The sequence below is a fragment of the Mustela nivalis genome (genome assembly GCF_964662115.1).
Source record: "Mustela nivalis genome assembly, chromosome: 7".
NCBI lineage: Eukaryota > Metazoa > Chordata > Mammalia > Carnivora > Mustelidae > Mustela > Mustela nivalis.
The window spans coordinates 34016626-34036104 of NC_139026.1; the positions used below are offsets into that span (position 1 = coordinate 34016626).

The 19479-nt window shown below is 33.2% G+C and overlaps 1 long non-coding RNA gene across 2 annotated transcripts in view; it reads right to left on the reverse strand.

Moving 5' to 3' along the window:
* Positions 1-19479, reverse strand: part of LOC309869415 — a 94240-nt gene that overhangs the window by 52016 nt on the left and 22745 nt on the right. For both annotated transcript variants that reach the window (XR_014314172.1, XR_014314173.1), the window contains 2 exons: positions 14450-14572; positions 2362-2422 (listed from right to left, as the gene is read on the reverse strand). This is a non-coding gene — a long non-coding RNA (uncharacterized lncRNA). The remainder of the gene's footprint in view (positions 1-2361; positions 2423-14449; positions 14573-19479) is intronic.

The window sequence follows — 19479 nt, forward strand, 5'->3', positions numbered from 1 at the left end:
GGCATTAAATAGCTTAACCATAATCTAAAGTTCTCTTTCAAATTAATTTAGGCAATACCATCAGAGGTAAGGAAAAAAAAAAAAAAAGATCTAGAAGATATACATAATCACAAAAAGACCTATAGACAGCCACAGAAATCTTACAACTTTTAAAATTTTAGCCATGAGCTATGCTAATGAAAAACTCAATAGTGCATAAAGGGCTTTAGGATATAAACTGTGTTTCTAAGCCCTAGACTGGAACCACAAACTGACCAAGAGCTAAGGATTGGTGCAGCTTTGTGACATAAGGTTTAGCATAAGCAACTCCATTTCGGGCTTGTTGTCTTGTTTTTTCATACATAATACTACTCTCTTTGCTCACTCTGACCTCTTAACTATTCAGGGCTTGAAGCCATTTTCACTTCTCTTTCCTGGACCCAAGATGTTCTTTCCTCATATATTTGCATGATGTATTTCCTTTCTGCCTTTAGATCTTTAATAAAATGTCACTTTCTCAATGAAATCTTTTCTGACCACTCTATTTAATTTTGTAAAACCAATACTTCCTTCTATGCAGCCCCGCAACCTCCTTCCAAAAACCCTGTTACTTTTTGCTTTGTAGCATGTCATCATTTCCCATACCATTAACTACCTACCTTGGTTTTTGCCTGATTTTCCTATTAAATGAAAGCTCCCATGCACAATGATTTTTTTTTTTCTAGTTTGTTCACTGTTGTAGCTTCACTGTCAGAAAATCATTGGTATACAGTACTCTTGTAATGAATGACTGAATTATTTCTACTGAACAGAAATATTTTGAACTGTGATGGGAGTATAATTCAAGTCTTATTTATAATTTTATATTTGATTTTAAGGTGTTTATAAATATTTTAGCTGTTTCCATGGTATTTTAATAATCAGCTTGCTATTAATTTAGAAATCCTTAAAAGTCCTCTGGTTTGATACTCTTAAAATCAACACTATAATAACAACAACAAAAAAATCATGTAGCTAAAATACATAATTGTTACTTTTTCCTGTATTACTGAAAAACTCAAGTTTTTCTGAAGTGTAGGACATTAAGTAAATGTTAACCATATTTATGTTGTTTTACACAAATGTTAAATTCAAATCCAGAGGTATCTCGTTTTATTATAAGTTAGGCTCAAAAACGAATATGTACGACACATATAGTCAAAATTCCCTTCATAATTTTATAAATCACCCTAAAAGTGTAAAAAAAAAATCTAAGCTACTGAGTGCTATTTTATATACATATGTAAGTTAACTTGTAGTATTTAGCAGAATTCATGTGCAAATTTTAAGAACTTAAAAATAGATATGAACAAGTGATTGTATATAGTTGGACAGAGTTAAAGGAACATAGCTGGAATCCCATTGATCAGATATAAGATATTCATAATCTAGGACATTAGGATTATTTCCTAGAAATCTTAGAAATGTTTCAGATCTGGATATGATTCAATGGAATGATACAAAACTTAATAATGTTAAAATGTAAATTTATACTAATTGAAAATATTTTCAAATGATAAAAGAAAAGTTTGGGAAACCATTTTGTTGAAATAATGATTTAAGAATCTTTCTATAAAACTATATAATGATTAATTTTTTTAATCACCAAATCCTTACAGTTGACCACCAAAATTGATTTTGTTGTGGCTGATCACATTAATGTTTACACATATGCAGTGTTCTCACAGATCTCTCTTTGTAACTGACAGTACCTAAAATAATAAATGTCATATTCAATAATAAATTTGTTTAATATAACTAAAGTTTCATTGAGGCTAGCTTAATAGACAGTTGTTTAATATACTTAAAGAGTTACTTAAATAAGTCTATATATTTTAAGGTATTGGCTCTGGCTAAAATTAATTTAAAAAGCTATATTTTAAAAGGTTGTAAAATTAGACATTGAAAACAGAGGTTCTAATTTCACTATGTAATGCAGTTAAACTTTTAAAAGCAGAATTAGTAGCCAAGTTCCTTTATAACATATTAATCTGAAAAACCACATAAATTGCACACTTGCAACTTGGCACCTTAGAGAATTTCTCCCAATCCAAACACCGTTACCCAAATAGTGTTTCACAGAGATTTGAAAACTCATAAAGATTTTCAGACTTGGTTGGTGGTCCCTGCATCTTTCAGTGGTCCCACTTCCTATACATTAAAATTGTAGCTAAGGTCATTCACACAGAGAAGACTAAGACATAAATATACGTTAAGACCTCACAATGTGTCAGATACTCTGCCAGGAGCACTACATACATTATCAATTTTAATCTTTATAAAATTCTTAGAGATAGTAAGTTTATTCTAGTTACACAGATGATTCAGTTAGAGACAACTCACCCAAACACAGGCTGCTAGGAAAGGGCCTCAATTTCTGATTAGGTTACTACTTTCAGTGTTTCTGTCATTAGGAATAAAAACAGCAAAAGGGATTCAATACCAGGCACTGGGCAATATGGTTTATACACTTTATGTCATTTATCCCAATAACCTCAAAAGATAAGTGCTATTATTCTCATTTTATAGAGAATGAAACTGAAACTCATGAAGATTACGTATATTTCCCAAGTTTACATTGAAGATGGATGTGTCAGGGCTCCTTTCAGCTCTCTCAAACTAAAATTGTGATCAGTGGGTCTACCTCCTTTCAAAGTTAATAGAGCTTGAAGTTTAACTCAAAAGATTCCAACCACATGGACCTAAAAACTACGGGAGAAAAAGAGTCCAGTACTTCTTTCCGCTGTGTAACCAAAGGAATGCCACTTTCTTCATATTAAATAGGAGTAAGAAAAAAATCATCCCTCAAAAGATTGTTATAGAATTTGATTAAGAAATTCATTTAATGCACTTAATACACCATCACTGAGAAGCCCCCACCTTACTTCCTCTATCAGCCCAGGAATAATAAAAACTCATTCCTCATCATGGTGAAACATAAAAGTAGTTGTTTATTGTCTTAAGCTTTGCCACAGACTTCTCCCACAATGGACTAGAATTAGAGTTAGATAATTGGTTAGAAGGCATAAATGTTTTGGGGTCACAACATAGAAAATAATAAAAACCAGAAGACACCAAAAATATAAGTCATATCATGATGATAGAACTTCCAACCACATGGCTTTAGAATTTCATTAGAAACTTCACCACAGGGGCGCCTGGGTGGCTCAGTGGGTTAAATCCTCTGCCTTTGGCTTGGGAACCTGCTTCCTCCTCTCTCTCTCTCTCTGCCTCCTCCCTGCCTACTTGTGATCTCTCTCTGTCAAATAAATAAATACTTAAAAAAAAAAAAAGAAAGAAAGAAAGAAAAAAACTTCACCAGAGAATGTATCTCAAGTAATAATAGCTCAACTGTATTTTATAATTAGGATATATATTTTATATTTAATAACAGAGTTTTGTGTGCATATTTGAAAAGGGTATTTAGTTTATTAATTCATATGACAATTCTCCATTATAAACTGACTATACAAAGCAAATGACACAATTTCAGACAATAAGGAGATGAGTTTCTGAAATGGAAAACCTCGTTTTATTTATTCATAGTCTACCAGGTTCCAAAAAAGACAACACTGAAGCTATGTTATTCAAGCAAAATGACATAAATTATAACTGCTTATGACAACAAAAACTTCAATATTCAAATATTTCAAATAACTGTACATATTTGATACTATATTTCTTTTGCTCAGGGATTAATTAAAATTTTACTCAGAACTAACTCCTCTGTTTTGCAACATTTGTCACAGACTATTTATCATGCTATTTTGGCTAAATTGTTTTTTATTCTCAAATAACAAAACCAAACACTTGTCTGCTTTTTTATTTGATAAGCAGTATCCATTTTTTTTTAACAATACAAACTGCATTTTATGACAATGGAACTGTTAATGAAAATTCAATAAATATCTACTGATTTCCTACTGGAGCAAGATATTTTGCCAGGTCCTGAGGGGAAGAGGAAGATAAATAAGATTTGTTTTGTGACTAAGATTTTACCATATCATTTGTCTGAAATGCAGTTTACATGATGAGGTAGAATGGAAAATTAGATTGAGAGGAAAGCTAGGGCCAGATTACGACAATTCTTCCATACTGTGATTAAATTTTGGATTTATCTATATCATCAGAAGATTTAGGATTAGACAGACGAGTTTGAATCTGCATATTTCTATCTGATTAACAATGAGATACTGATAAAGTCACTATCGGATACCCTCAGATAATATGTCATTTTAAGCTGTTGCTCAAAATGGGGGCAATACTGACTTCTTTTCAGTTATTTACAGCCATGCTTCTCCCACTTTCCTTTGGAACTTCCCACATTTCTAAAAGTGTGAGATCCCTTCATCTATTCATTTTATTAACTCCTACTCTTCTTTTAGATGTCAACTAACACTTTACATATTCAAAAAATTTATGCATGGCATACATCCATGATGGATCAGTTTCCCTTTTAAAAGTTTACAGCATTCTGTTTCCTCACTTGAAATTATGTTTCTATAATTTATTATATAACAGAGTCTGTAATAATGGCCGTGGGTGGAAGGAGCAGGGGGTTAAGGTGACTTTCTTTTAGCTTACATTCCCTTCCTTCCTTTGTAGATCAGGCATGATGAAAGTGTTTAATATCTTTTAAAAATATTTTATTTATTCATTTGAGAGAGACAGAGACAGAAGGTGCACAAGTGGGGGTTTGGGGGAAGCAGAGGGAGAGAGAGAAGCGGACTCACTCCTGAGCTGGGAGCTGGACATAAGGACTTGTGCTTTGGGCAGACTCAACCATCTGAGCCACCCAGGTTCCCCAAAAGTGTTTAATATTAAGAAGGTCCATCCCCCAGGGGCACATGGGTGGTTCAGTCAGTTAAGCATCCAACTCTTGATTTCAGCTCAGGTCTTGATCTCAGAGTCATGAGTTCATGCCTCACTTAGGACTCCATGCTGGGGGGGGGTGGTTACTTAAAAAAAGAATAAGAATAAATACATAAATAAAAAGAAGGCCCATCACCCAATTAATAGGATTATTGATTGTAAGATGACAAATCATTTATCCTTGTTAAGTTTATCACATATATAATTTGATAAATTCAATATATATTTATTACATTCTTATTTTGTACCCAATTCTGTGAGAAAAAAATTAAAATGATATAATCCTCAAGGTTTTCTTAGCAATATGTATATACATATATAATAAATGAGAAATATTAAAGTATAATCAAATATCATATCTGTTTTGTGTTCCTGGCATATTATCAGCACTCAACAAAAAAACTGTTTAATTGACTGATGAATCCAAATGATGAATGTTAATATAAACTTAGATAAAAAAAAATCAATATGGACTAGAATACTTGGGAAGTTTTACAGGAAAGATGACTTTTAAGTGAGACCTGGAGATGGAGATAAAATTCAGCTCAGTGCCTTACCATTCATTCATTCTTAGAGTAGTAATTGCACATAGTCGATACATAAAAAAATTCAGAAAATGAAGAACCAAAGAATTACCAGCATTTGAAGCCCTACTAGAAATGTATTTTGTTTTAACATAGTTTAGATTTAAAAATCTATGTTGAAGACTAAAGCTAATGAGAAATACATTGCTAATGAAAAGAAAAAATAAAATGATTATCAGATATAAATTAAATGATTCTGATCAATATTAAGTTAGATTAATTCTGTGAAATCTCTTCAGAAAGAATATTAACAAAATGATCATAAATCAGGTGTAATATAAACATTAGGAAGCTCATGGTATAATGAAACCTACCAAGAAGACAATATTTACTTAAAAATGCAAATTGTTGAGACAAATTCCTTGAGCTATAACAACATAAAATAACAATAATGGAATAATACTTTGTTTATAAAAAGTAATTGCCTTCAGAACTCCAAACCCATAATTGTGAACTCCACATTATAATTTTCAAACACCACAAATTAAATAAGTAAATCTCTTGGTCCCTGACATCTGGAATTTCTTTCCTTAGATTTAAAATACAGCTTTTAGATTATCTCTATATAGGTAAAAACAAGAACAAAATTTAAAAGATTGAACAAACCATCAAAAATATATTTTCTCGGGGCGCCTGGGTGGCTCAGTAATTAAGTATCTGCTTTCAGCTCAGATCATGATCCCAGGGTCCTGGGATCAAACCCCCTTATAGGCTCTCTGCTCAGCAGGGAGCCTGCTTCCTCCCCCCCCCACCACCTGCCTGCCTCTCTGCCTACTTGTGATCTCTCTCTCTCTCTGTCAAATAAATAAATAAAAATCTTTAAAAAATATTTTTTCTCCCTTTTTTATCCTATGCGTTCTTAGAGAATATTTTTGTTCCATTTGGATAACATCTGAAAAGATAAAAGGTCAAAAGAAACTAATCTAGTAGTAGAGTTGAATCCTGAATCCACATTTTAGATTTAAAATCAACAAGGAAATATAATAATCTTTTTATATTTTGGAAGTGAACATATGAACTAACAGTTGGGAAGCATCTCAAATATTCTGAGGAGAAAGTAAGTTGAGGAACTGAGAAAACTATTTTCTATGATTATTAATCATAAAGTCTATGTTTAACATTCACATAAGTTCCCCCCTTTGTTTTTAAATGCACTGAATTGGATACTGGTCAGGGGAAATGTGGGGGCAGGGTGGGAAATCTGATAATTCTTTCGAAACCAGCTTTCCCTATCAGTACTAGGTATCCTTTAAAAACACTATTTTCAGAAGTCCATGACATAAATCCCTTAAAATCAAGAAATCAAGTTTGCTAGATTAAAGGTGAGCCATTTCTCTGTATACTGATTACCCAATCTCTGGAATATCAAGGTGCAGAAGTAAATTTTAATAATACCAATAACCCCACAAATATTTAATCTTCAGCATATACTACAAAAAAAGATCAAATTATCTGTAAGACTCATTTTATTCATGTGTCCTTCCTTCACTTATACAACTATAATCAAGGATTGAATGTTCTTAAATTTACTATAGTATATTTTACATAAAAGCTTTTCTTAAAAAAAAAAACTTGTTTTGACAGGTGACAGATAAGTTGAATATTAAAGTGAATTTAATGTGATGATGTGACTCTTTTAATTGCTTTTGAATCACTGCAAAATTATTCTGGTTGGCTAATTTATAATCAACAACTTTTTGTCTACTTATCTTGTCACCTGACATCTTGCAGCCTCCACAAATTTAGCTTGCTCCCTTCTTTTGTCATCACCTTCTGTATTACTGGTTTTCTCAGTAGCACCTCGGTTTTCTCATTTTCCTCCAACATTCTGATTGTGAAAAGTGTACAATGACCCATTCTACAGGAATTTCCCGCTACCATGAGAGATCCAGATACGCATAAACAAAGAGAGGCTGGCCAACTTAAACTATTTCTTTCCTAGACTCCTTCCTTAATCCTATTTTTAATGTTCTCCTGTGGAATTCTTCTAGACTTTTCTTATAATTCATCTATAACCAGTCCTGGCAAGATTAGATACCAGATCACCTTATTTATACTTTTAGCTGCCATTTTTCCATTTGCTTTTCTGTCACTTCTTGAGCCAGTTTGAAATATTTTTTTTCCTTCGGGTTCTCCAAAATAACTCTCTAGGCCCAATTCAATTTGCTTCCAATAGTTTGGTTCTTGGCCTTCTAAATGAGGAAGCACTCTGTTTTATCTCAAAAATTATTTCCTAGAACTTTGTATTAATTTAACCTAGATTGGAAATCACTTCTTTCTAACCTCTGCCCCCATTTTGGAGGTCTCTCTAAATAACAGTATTTTATAAAAATCCCCATTAACCCGGACCATTGCCTTCGGACTATTAATTTACTGTAGCTCAATGATGGAAAATATGCAATCTGACAGATTTCTGCAACCATGTGCCAAACCTATCACCTCTCTTTTTCTAGAACAACTTTATTGAGATATAATTCACATATTATAAAGTTTACCCATTTAAAAATACAATTCAATGGTTTTTAGTCTTTTCAGACTTGTACACTCATCACCACTTAATTTTATTGCTGAATAAGAAATTCCTAATCTTCCTCTCTCCCATGCCTTTTCCTCCCAGCCATAGGCAGACACTAATCTCTTTAGATCTGTCTCTGTAGGTTTGTCTATTCTGGACATTCACTTTGCTTTTTTCATGGAAAAACCCACCCCAGCAATCTCTTCACAGCAGTGAATTGATCTTCCTCAGTCCTTGTTACAGACACAGAGTCCTCCATTGTGTGAATGAAACCTGGCTTATCCCCCCCAGTCCCTACTAATAGACATTTACCCTGTTTCTACTCTTTCGCTATTACAAAGAATTCCACTGAATGGACTTGCACATACATCATTTGGTCTTTTAGCCACTGCATCTATGGAAGCTATTCTTAGAAGTGGGCTAGTACACATGCAATTTTGCTCGGGATTGCCAGATTCCCCTCAATGGGGTTTGTGCTATTTTGCATTCCCATTAGCAGAGTGTGACAGCACCTGTTTTCCCCACAAGCCTTTCCAACAGAACATGTTCTAAATCTTGGGGTTTTGTCCATCCGTGAAAAAGAGTAACAGTGTGACTTTTTAGGTGAGTTCACCTAACATAAAATTAACCTTTGTAAAGTGTATAATTTAATTCATTTGCATTGTACAACGACCACCTCCATCTAATTTCAAGATATTTCATCACCCCAAAGGAAAACTGTGTACCAGGCAAACTTCATTCGGCAGTCACCCTTCATTTCCTCTCCATAGTTCTTCTATGTAGGCCATTGATTTATTTGGAGCTGATTTTTGTATATGTTGTAGAAATAAATGTACAACCTCACTTTATTGCTTGTAGATATCCAGTCATCCCATTATCTGTTACTGAGGAGATTAGTTTTTGCTCATTATATGGCCTTGGCAACTTGTCCAGCATCACAGGATTATAGATGGAGTTTATTTCAAGATTCCCAGTTCTATTCCATTGACTTCAATGTCTGTCATTATATCAATATTACACTATATTTGTTACAGTATCTTTGTAGCAAATTTTGAAATCAGGAATTGTGAGAGTTCCAACTTTGTTCTTCTTTTTCAGGGTCATTTTGGTAAAGCTGGGCTCCTCACAATTCCGTATGAATTTCAGGATCTACTTTTCTACATTCACACAATTGGCCACTGGGAATATTAGTATGGATTGTATGAAATCTATAGATAACTGGTTAGTTTTGACTTCTCAGTAATAATCCATGAACACAGAATGTCTTTCCATTTCATCTAAGTCTTTAATTTCTTTCAGCACTGTTTTACAGTTTTCAGTATATAATTTTTTTTGCATTAAGTTTATCTCTTCATTAAATTCATTCGAGAGCATTTGATTATTTTGAATACTATTATAAATAGATTTGCTCTCTTAGTTTCCTTTTTTAATAATCATTGCTGGTATATAAAAACAATTTTTATATTGATCTTCTATCCTAATGATTTGCTGAATTTATTATTTCTCATAATTTTGCTTTAGGTTTTGTCAGTCCGTAGGTTCTTTGTGATTTTTTTTTTCTCCTTTCCAAGTAGGCTCCATGTTGGGCTTGAATTCACGACCCTGGGGTCAAGACCTGAGCTGAGATCAAGACCCATATGCTTAGCCAATTGAGCCACCCAGGTATCACTTTGGGATTTTCAGGGTATAGAATCATGTCATCTGCAAATCGAGATAGGCCAGTTGAAATTTTACTAGTATTTTCAAATGACAGCAGAAGAAATATAATTACCTACATAGATGTAATAACTTGTTAAGTTTATCAAGCAAGATTTTGAAGAAAATGAATAGTTTCTGATCTTCAAAGATGAAGAGCTGTCTATACAAAATTTTCTTATTATTGCAAAACTCAGATAGGTTGAAAGTAAGAAGATAAAGCCTTTTACTTATTTTGTAGCTAAGTAGTTCTTGCAGAACTCAATGATGTCACAGATAGCAAATACAAACTAAAAAAAAAAAAAAAGTAAAGAAAAGTGCACACACAAATACACAACCATCTGAAGGCAGGCAGATTCTGAAGATAAGTCAATATTCGAAAGTAGGAAGTGGCACAGATATATTTACAAATTTTTCCAGCTTTCAGCCTGAGGGCTGACGGAAGTCAGTGCCTTGGGTAGGGCATAAAACACTAACAGAAAACCCACAATCTTCATGTCATGAAGAATCAGAAGCAGAATGTAAGGCATCTGTATCTGCCAGAAAATGAAGTTTGAATCCTTAAAAAAAAATAAGAGAAACACTAGTGGGGAACCCCATATGTTGTACACAAATTCTTCCTAACAGCATTCATAGTATACAGCATTCAATTCAATATTACAAAGACCAGGAAAATCTGACTCACATTTAAAAAGACAATGAAAGGTGACCTACATTAATATCACCTTCATGTAATGAAGAAACACATGTATTAGATTAAATATATATTCATGATGCAAACTCTTAAAAACATAATAGAAACAAACTTTTTCCACCTGATAAAGAACTTCTATAGAGTCACACTCCTAACCTACTTAGCGGTAAACATGGGCCAATTACTCCTAGGATCAGGACAAGAAAGAATGTCTGCTCTTACCACTACAACATTTCTGAAGGTAATACCTACTGCAAGAAGATATGAAAAAGAATAAATTTCATGAAGATTATAAGGTGAGAAATTAAATTTTATTTTCAGATGACAAGATTCTTCATATAGATAATCCTAAAGAAACTACAAAAATGATAGAACTAATGAAATAATTTAGCAAGATCTCTGGATAATAGGATAACTTATAAACCATTTTCATATGCCAGCATTTCAATATTGGGTATTTTTTTTTTTTAATTTCACTTACAGCAACATAAGACACTAAATTCTTAGAAATGTATTTAATCAATATAAAAGGCCCCTAAAAGAGGTCGTTAAGACTTTAACATAAACTTGACAGAGACTACATGTGTTCATTTTATCACTACTTTCAAAACTGTTCATAGATGTAATAAATGTGTTTCATAGGAAGAATAAAGCACTTACATAGTATTCCTAACATATAGTAAGTCATTTTGAAATTAAATGCATTTAAATATTATTCTGAATTAATATTTCATGAGGATAACAGTAGCATCTTAGTAGGCTCAAAAGCATGGACCTTTACTACAACGTTACTTAAATCTGCAAACTTCCACATTAAGATACAATTTATTCCTTACTTACAAATGAGTCAGATCATGTCACTTTCCTCCTCAAAATGTTCTTATGGATTTATATTCAATTTAGATTAAAATATAAAATTTTATATGGCCAACATGATCTGTTCCATGTCTTCATGATGTATCCCAGGCCATAGTTTCCCTCCATGTACTTCTCTAGCTTTACTGATGTTCCTTAAAAATAACAAGTATGTTTACCCTCATGTACCCTTATTTTTTCAAATTGAAAGTCTCTTCCCATAGGTTATCACCCGTTTTCAGATCTCTGCTCAAGTATCACTCCCACTGAGACACTTGCTTTGATATTTCTCTTAAAATGGCATCATCTCAAACTCTATTACCTGAACAACTCCAACTTTTCTATAAATCAATGGCCCTGTCAATACATTCTATATTTATATTATATATTTAACATGTATTTCACATGTTATATATGCATTTTCAAATTATGTGCCTTCCCTAACAGAACACAAACTAAGTTCCACTAAGTTCCATGGGGACATATTTATTGTTTCTTTGTCTCTGTAACTCTCCAGCTTAAGACTGTGCCTTCTACATGGTTGCTATCAATAAAGTCATAAAGACTGAAGTAAGGACAGTTTGTGTCTCTTTCTAAAGACTCCCTAGTTAAGCTCCTCTCCTTCGATAGGTTTAAGTCATCACTCTCAGGTAATTCTAAAGCATAAAAGAGTAACTAACACTCATCCCTGTGAAATATCTAGCTGTTTATGTGCTATTTGGCCTAGATTGTCTACTTTCACAGGATCGCTTTCATGACTCTCAATAGTTTCACCCTTGTGCACATTCACTCACACACACACAATTTTTCACAACGTAGCATTAGAGTTTTATGATGTGTTCAGACAGTGACAAACAGCACTTTTCCCAAGAGAGAGGTAATTTCTTTATATTAACATTAGGAGTTATTTCTGGCCAGATTTACTAACTGTGTAATTTTAAATTTAAAAATATTCTGTTTGCTATTGGTATCGTGTGATTACAGGAGACTGCCAATGGTCATCATCATAACATATCCAACTCCATCTATTTTTCTGAGTAGTTTCATAATTTAGTTAGCTTTTATTGCATTTCATCACATTCTGCATTACTGCATAAATTCCTTAAGGCATTTCACACATTAATAGTTATTTCATCCCAAATTTTAATCTTGAATATCACTTTATTTAAGTTCCTGTGAAAATGGAATCCATCTGTATATTGACATGATTTTGACAGAAAACAAGTAGTTGCCAAACATGCTGTAGAATTCCATTCAGTGCCAATTTGGTTTTGGCAAAATTAATGGAAAATAGAGCACTAATGAACCCTTTGCCTAGAATAATATTTGATATTTATATAGCTTCTCTCATCAAAAGATATCAAACATGCAATAAGTGAAAATCTTGTTAACCTACAAAAAAAAATCCCTGCGAGAAAATAGAGGTCATGCATTTATACTCCAATTTCATGCACTTTCCATTCTACGTTTTCAGGGACAGAGGTAGGGTTTTTAAATAATCACACATACAAAAGTGGAAAGGAAGCTGTCCCTTATCCACAGAAAAATTATTTAAACCAGATTTGCTCAAACACTGAATTCAAATTAAATTTTGATAGGGTTCTTTAGAGCATTCCACATATGAAGACAGATGTGAATGATTATGTAATTCTTTGAAATGTGTTGTAAATTGATTAAATCTAATATTTGTCAGGAAGTATTTTGTTACACATTTTGCAGTCAAGTACACTATGGTTCCTTCACTGTATCTCAAATAATATATTTTTATGAGTGGCAATGTTATTAGTTCATTCATTCATTCTTTTAAACATTTCAGAAATAAAAACTCTGGGTCAAAAATTAATCTTGGAATTTCAACTCCTCTGCCCCTGTGGCCTCCTCAGTTGCCAAATACTGGCTTCCCCTCCCTCCTACCTGAAGTCAGAACCCAGTGCTTCCCCTATCTCTCTCGCACCCCACCCCCAGTGTTTCCTGTATTAAGCCATTCACAATGTGTGGTCCACAGACCAGCAGCATCAGTATTAACTGGATACTTATTAGAAAAACAAAAATTCAGCCCTACACCAGACCCTCTGAATCAGAAGCTCTGAGAGTTGAGCCCAGAAATCAGTATTTTCAACGGTAATACTGATGCATTTTAATGTTTGAAAGTCACTGTTTTATATAATTTCCTTTTTTTTTTTTTAATTTTTATTTATTTATTTGACATAGTAAGAGAGGGAACACAAGCAGGGGAGTAGGAGAGGGAGAAGCAGGCCTCCCGCCCAGCAGGCACCATGATTCGGGGCTCGACCCCAGGACCCCGGGATCATGTCCTGAGCTGAAGGCAGTCTCCTAACACCTGAGCTACCCAGGCGCCCCTGTTTTATATAATTTCCTTTACCATGCTCTGAAAGTCTTAAGTTAGAGGCTTAGATTCGTATTTTTCGAAATAAATGCTATTCAAAAATAGCATTCTATCCGCTCCAGTGCTTATTTCTGAAATGTGTCTAGGTATTATTTAATTGCCTAATTGATATTTTTCAAGTGATTCTACAGTCTAACTTGGGAACCTATCGATATTCCCAAGAGAAGAGAGAAATTAAATCATCCCTTAATTTAGAAGAAAAAAAAAAAAAAAAACAAGATTTTTTAGAATGTGTGACCATACAGTATCTTTATAATCCTCACTTTAATCTTCATTACTGAAACATTTATATGTATATATATATATATCAAATCAAACTGTTGACACTGTAAATTAAGAATGTCATATGTCAGTTATACCTCATTAAAGTTTAAAAAGATACAAATGTCACCTTATGACTCAGCAAATGTTTAAAAACTCAAATAAAAAGCACCTAGAGGGGCGCTTGGGTGGCTCAGAGGTTAAAGCCTCTGCCTTCAGCTCAGGTCATGATCCCAGGGTCTGGGATTGGCCCCATATCAGGCTCTCTGCTTGGCAAGGAGCCTCTTCCCCTTCTCTCTGCCTGCTTGTGATCTCTGTCTGTCAAATAAATAAATAAATCTTAAAAAAAAAAAAAAAAAAGGCACCTAGAATCAGTAATAGCTAATAGAAATGGTAACAAGACCATTAAAAAGAAAGAGAAGAAATAACCTTTGAGGCAGATAACCTTACCTTATGCTGCTATTTGAGCAGCACATTTTACAGAATTACAAAAAATAAATAATAAACTTTTCAAAGTTTTTAGTCATAATGAGCATCAGTTTCCTTACCTGTAGAACAGGAAGAAATAGTATCCACTTTGCACGTTTGCACCGAAAATGAAAAACTATAGTACAGCCAACAGCTAACATCTTCCTCATCTTCCTTTTAGTGAAAAGCTAAAAGCATTTCCTCTAAGAAAAGGAACAAGACAAACATGCTCACTCTCACCACCCAGAGAGCGTCATACTACCTGATTTAAAACTATATTACAAAGCTATAGTAAGTCTCTTATAAATGGTTTTGGTTAAACCAGTCACATGCTTAAGAATGAAACTTGACCACTATCTTATACCACACAAAAAAACTTAGTCAAAATGGATTAAGGACTTGAATATAAGACCTGAAACCACAGAAATACTAAAAGAAATCATTCTTGACATTCTTCTTGACACCTAACAAAAGCAAAAATTAACAAATGGAACTACATTGAACTAAAAATTCTGCAGAGAAAAAAAAAATTTAATTTTTTTAAATTATATGCAAAATGAAAAGACAACCTACAGAACCAGAGAATATATTTACAAATATCATGTCTAATAACGGGTTGATAGCCAAAATATGTAAGAACACATACAACACAATAGCAAATTTAAAAATTTGTTTAAATTTAATTAAAAAATAAACAGAGGATTTGAGTGAACATTTATCCAAAGACATGGATGGCTAACAGGTACATGAAAAGATGTTTAACATCATTAATCATCAGAAAAATGCAAATCAAAACCAAAATGGGATATTATCTCATACCTGTTAGAATGGCTATTACCAAAAAGTCAAGAGATAACAAATTCTGAAGAGAATATGGAGAAAAGGGAACTCTTTATGCACTGTTGGTAGGAATGTAAACTGGCACAGCCATTATACAATATATATTGGAACAGTATGGAGATACCTCAAAAAAATAAAAATAGAGCTACCATATGATTGAGCAATTCCATTTCTAGATATGTACCTCAAGAAAACGAAAAAACTAACTCAAAAAGGTATCTGCAACCTAATGTTCATTGTGGTATTATTTATAATAGCTGAGATACAGAAGCAATCTTAAGTGTCCACTGACAGTTGAATAGGTAAAGACAATGTGATACACACACACACACACACACACACACAAATGGAATACTATTCATTAATAAAAAATAGAATGAAACCTTGCCATTTGCAAAAACGTGGATGAAACTTGAGGGTGTTAACGATAAGTGAATTAAGTCAGAGAAAACAAATACTCTATGATCTCACTTGTATGTAGAATCTAAATTGTGGACTTGTAAAACCACACTCTACAACTTTTTGTGCATTCATCTATGCAAGTGAAGATTTTTTCTTATTTCCCTAAACCCTACCTAGAAATAAAAATTTAAGGAAAAGCTAAATAATGCCTGAGGCGTAAACTTTTATTTGAAAAAATGCTTGAATTTTGAACCAGATTTTAGTTAATGGTAAAAAAGCAACAAAAGATGAAATTTGTTTTTTAGTATGGCTCCTCCTGAGAAAATACTGACTGATAAATAACAATCCATGTAATATAATCTCTAGGCAAAAACAAAGATTTAGGCAATTTACCTGGGGTTATTTGCCTAACTATAGGCAATCACCTTTTCCCACAATTTCCTTAGGGATGTTCTGTTTTATGCTCTTTGGCTTTCAGTTGTTTAACATCTGAATAAATATCCACATAAACCTTAAAATAAGCATGCTTACTCTATCAGTGCACCTTTAAACATACTGAATGTTGGTGATTATTAGCAATTAAAGAAATGGGTAACTTGCTCATGAAAACCAAGTGCAATTTTATCTCCGTTATCAGTGTGTGGTTTGGAGAAGTACCATTTTAACAGAAATATCAGGACAGAAATAAGCAGGCCAACAACCTAGCACCTTGTTACTCTCGACATTCCTTACATGCTATCAAGAATACCCCAATATACCTTCTCTCTGTTCTTATCCTTATTAAAAAATCTTATTTGTAACTAAGGATATTTACCTATGGGGACAGTGGAAGGGTTTTTTTTTGTTTGTTTGTTTGTTTTTGTTGTTGTTGTTTTAGATTTTATTTATTTGACAGAGAGAGACAGACAGTGAGAGAGAGAACAGAAGCAGGGGCAGTGGGAGAGGGAGAAGCAGGCTCCCACAGAGCAGGGAGCCTGACTTGGGACTCCATCCCAAGACCCTGGAATCAGGACTTCGAGCTGAAGGCAGATATTTAACAACTGAGCCACCAACCCATGGTGAAACATTCTTAAGCTTACTCATTGGGCTATAGATCTTTCTCAGGATCTCCCTGCATAAAACTAAGTTATACTGTTTTACAAATACTAGTAATATATACCCCCCTGTAATTTTAGAATATTTCCCTCATTCCTCTTATGCCTGACACCTGTCCAGACTTCATATTACCAAAAGTTCTCTTATCTCTTATCAAATACGATTTTTAATATTTTGACAGTTTTCAGAGCCTCTTTTTTTTTTATTTTTCCAATTTTATGTTGCTAATGTTACAACCTTTATTGATTTTATTACCATTGGTCCATGTTTTTAAAAGTCCATCATTAATTTTGTACCATTATTCTTTCCTGGGTTATTTGAAGTAGAACCAGTTATAACAATGGAGTGTGATTAAAAGGTATTTTCCAAAAATGCATTCTTGCCTCACTTTTTAAAGATATTACTGTTTTGGGTTTTTTATTGTTTTTTAAAGATTTATTTATTTTAGAGAGGGAAGGGGCAGAGGGAGAGGGAAAGAATCTCAAGCAGACTCCCCACAGAGCATGGAGCCTGACACAGGGCTCTACCTCACCACCCTGAGATCATGACCTTGGGATGACGACATGAGCCGAAACCAAGAGTTGGGATTCTCAACCAATTGAGCCACACAGGACCTCTGTATTGTATTTAAAAACAAAAACAAAACAAAAAACAAAAAGCAAAAAAACTGATTTAAGTGATAAAATTTAGAGTGTCACCTCCTTCATAAGCAAGATTTTATGATCTTAGCTTACTTTGATACAAATCTTGTAGCATTTTTTTCTTAACTTTGAGTCTTCTTTTGAGACACCCTCCAGACTTGTAGATGGTTGTTATGAAGAATTACTGAAACAACAGTTAACACATACAAACTACCACAAAATGCCAGTGGGAAATGACTAATACATTTTTCATTCCAACATCTAAGGTTTGCCTGTGGAAACTGCTCCAATTTTTTTTTTTTTTTTTTTTTTTTTTTTTTTTTTTTTTTTTTTTTTTTCTGGGGCAGGGGCTTCTCAAGGTATGGTGTCCCTATGATAATGGCAAACACCCAGGACAGCAAGAGCAATAGGCCAAGCACATTTAAAGGCTCTGTGTGAAATGCATCCACTGACCAAAGCAAGTCACATGGCCAAGCTCAAAGTCAAGAGATAAGGAAGTATAATCTTCCCATGGAGGGGGCAGTGTTGGGGGCTAAGCAATATTTGCTGCGAAAATAATCTACTATGCCAGTAAAGTGTTTATAAAGCCTTTTCAAAAGTTAAAAGTCTAAAGAAGTAAAATAGTAACCAATACAACATTAGTGCTTCAGTGAGAAAGACATATTGATTTATTTTCCCATAAAAATGTAATTACATATGGAGATTAGAATCAATTTTTAAATTGCATTTTGGGTTAACTGGATTTGAAGACTGGCCTGAAACCAAACCACCATGAATAGCATTATTTATATGTCCCAGTCATAAAAGTTCAACCTATCAACGCTTTCGGGGGGTTGGGTAGTAATTTGGGGATAGACTGCATATGCTGCTGCCATACTTTTTCATAATTCCCACAGAATACCTACAATTGTAATTTTGATTGTTGTGGTGGAAGCTTAGAGTAAAACTAAATTATTCAGATGTCCATTTTCAGAAGATGTGCATAAAAAGAGCCCAAAGCACATACCACCTGATATATTAATAGAAATTTAGCTCAGAGTATCCTGTTTACCCTCTTCTGTTAGATTTGTGTGTCTAACATTAATTATATGGTCAGCTTTTAAAATTACATTCATTTATTTATGTTACATAATAGAATTTAACAAAATAAACAATGGTTAACTATAACCTTCAAAAGACAAACAAAAGCTAAAATAAGGTATGCAATTTTATACTTCTAGTAAAGCCAGTAGATTTGTATTCATCTCACTATTTTCTCCGAGGCTTCCAAGTGATCCAACAGTACACTTTTCAAAAAACAACTAGGCAGTATTATGAGAAATACACATAGACAGTGGACATACACACAGAATACCTATTACAAGCTATTGAAACTGCCTTGATATTTAATCAGACCCTAGTGTCTACATAAACTAATTTCTTAGGAATTCCATTTACCTAGAGTAACATTAAGATAAAAATTTTAAATATGCAGAAATCTTAGGAAACCTAATTAAAATGTCTTTTTCTCTTTTATTTCATTGAAGTATATTTCATTTACAACATTATATTAGTTTCAGGTATATTACATAATGATCTGATATTTGTAAATATTGCAAAATGACCATCACCACAACAATTCTTGTTAACATCTGTTATCTATTTAAACATATGACTAGTCTTTTCAGAATCTCTAATAGAAGTAGGAAGTTCATTCTCACTGTAGTAAAAAGTTAACATTGTGTTTATTATCTACTACTTATCTTTCTTACTAATAGATGGAGATAATTCCAATATCGACATTTGTGACCCAGAAAAATATGATTAAATTTTTACCCCATTTTTATCACCAGTCTTAAGTTACGATTCAATAATGAAATAATTATAAAGTAACATACTTTATAAGAAGTTCATGACATATAGAGAGGCTGAATTCCATGGAAATTGTTTTGGTAATTGATTCAGAACAACCTGCCTTAAGGTACTTTGGTACAAACTAAATGCTGCCAAAGTATTCTACATTACTTGGTCCATAACATATTAGGATTTTCTTTTCTGCACATTAACAACTATGGGTTACAATAATTATGACATAAAAATATATTAGTAATTTTGTGATATTTGATTGTGGCTATCTCTAAACTACATCAGTG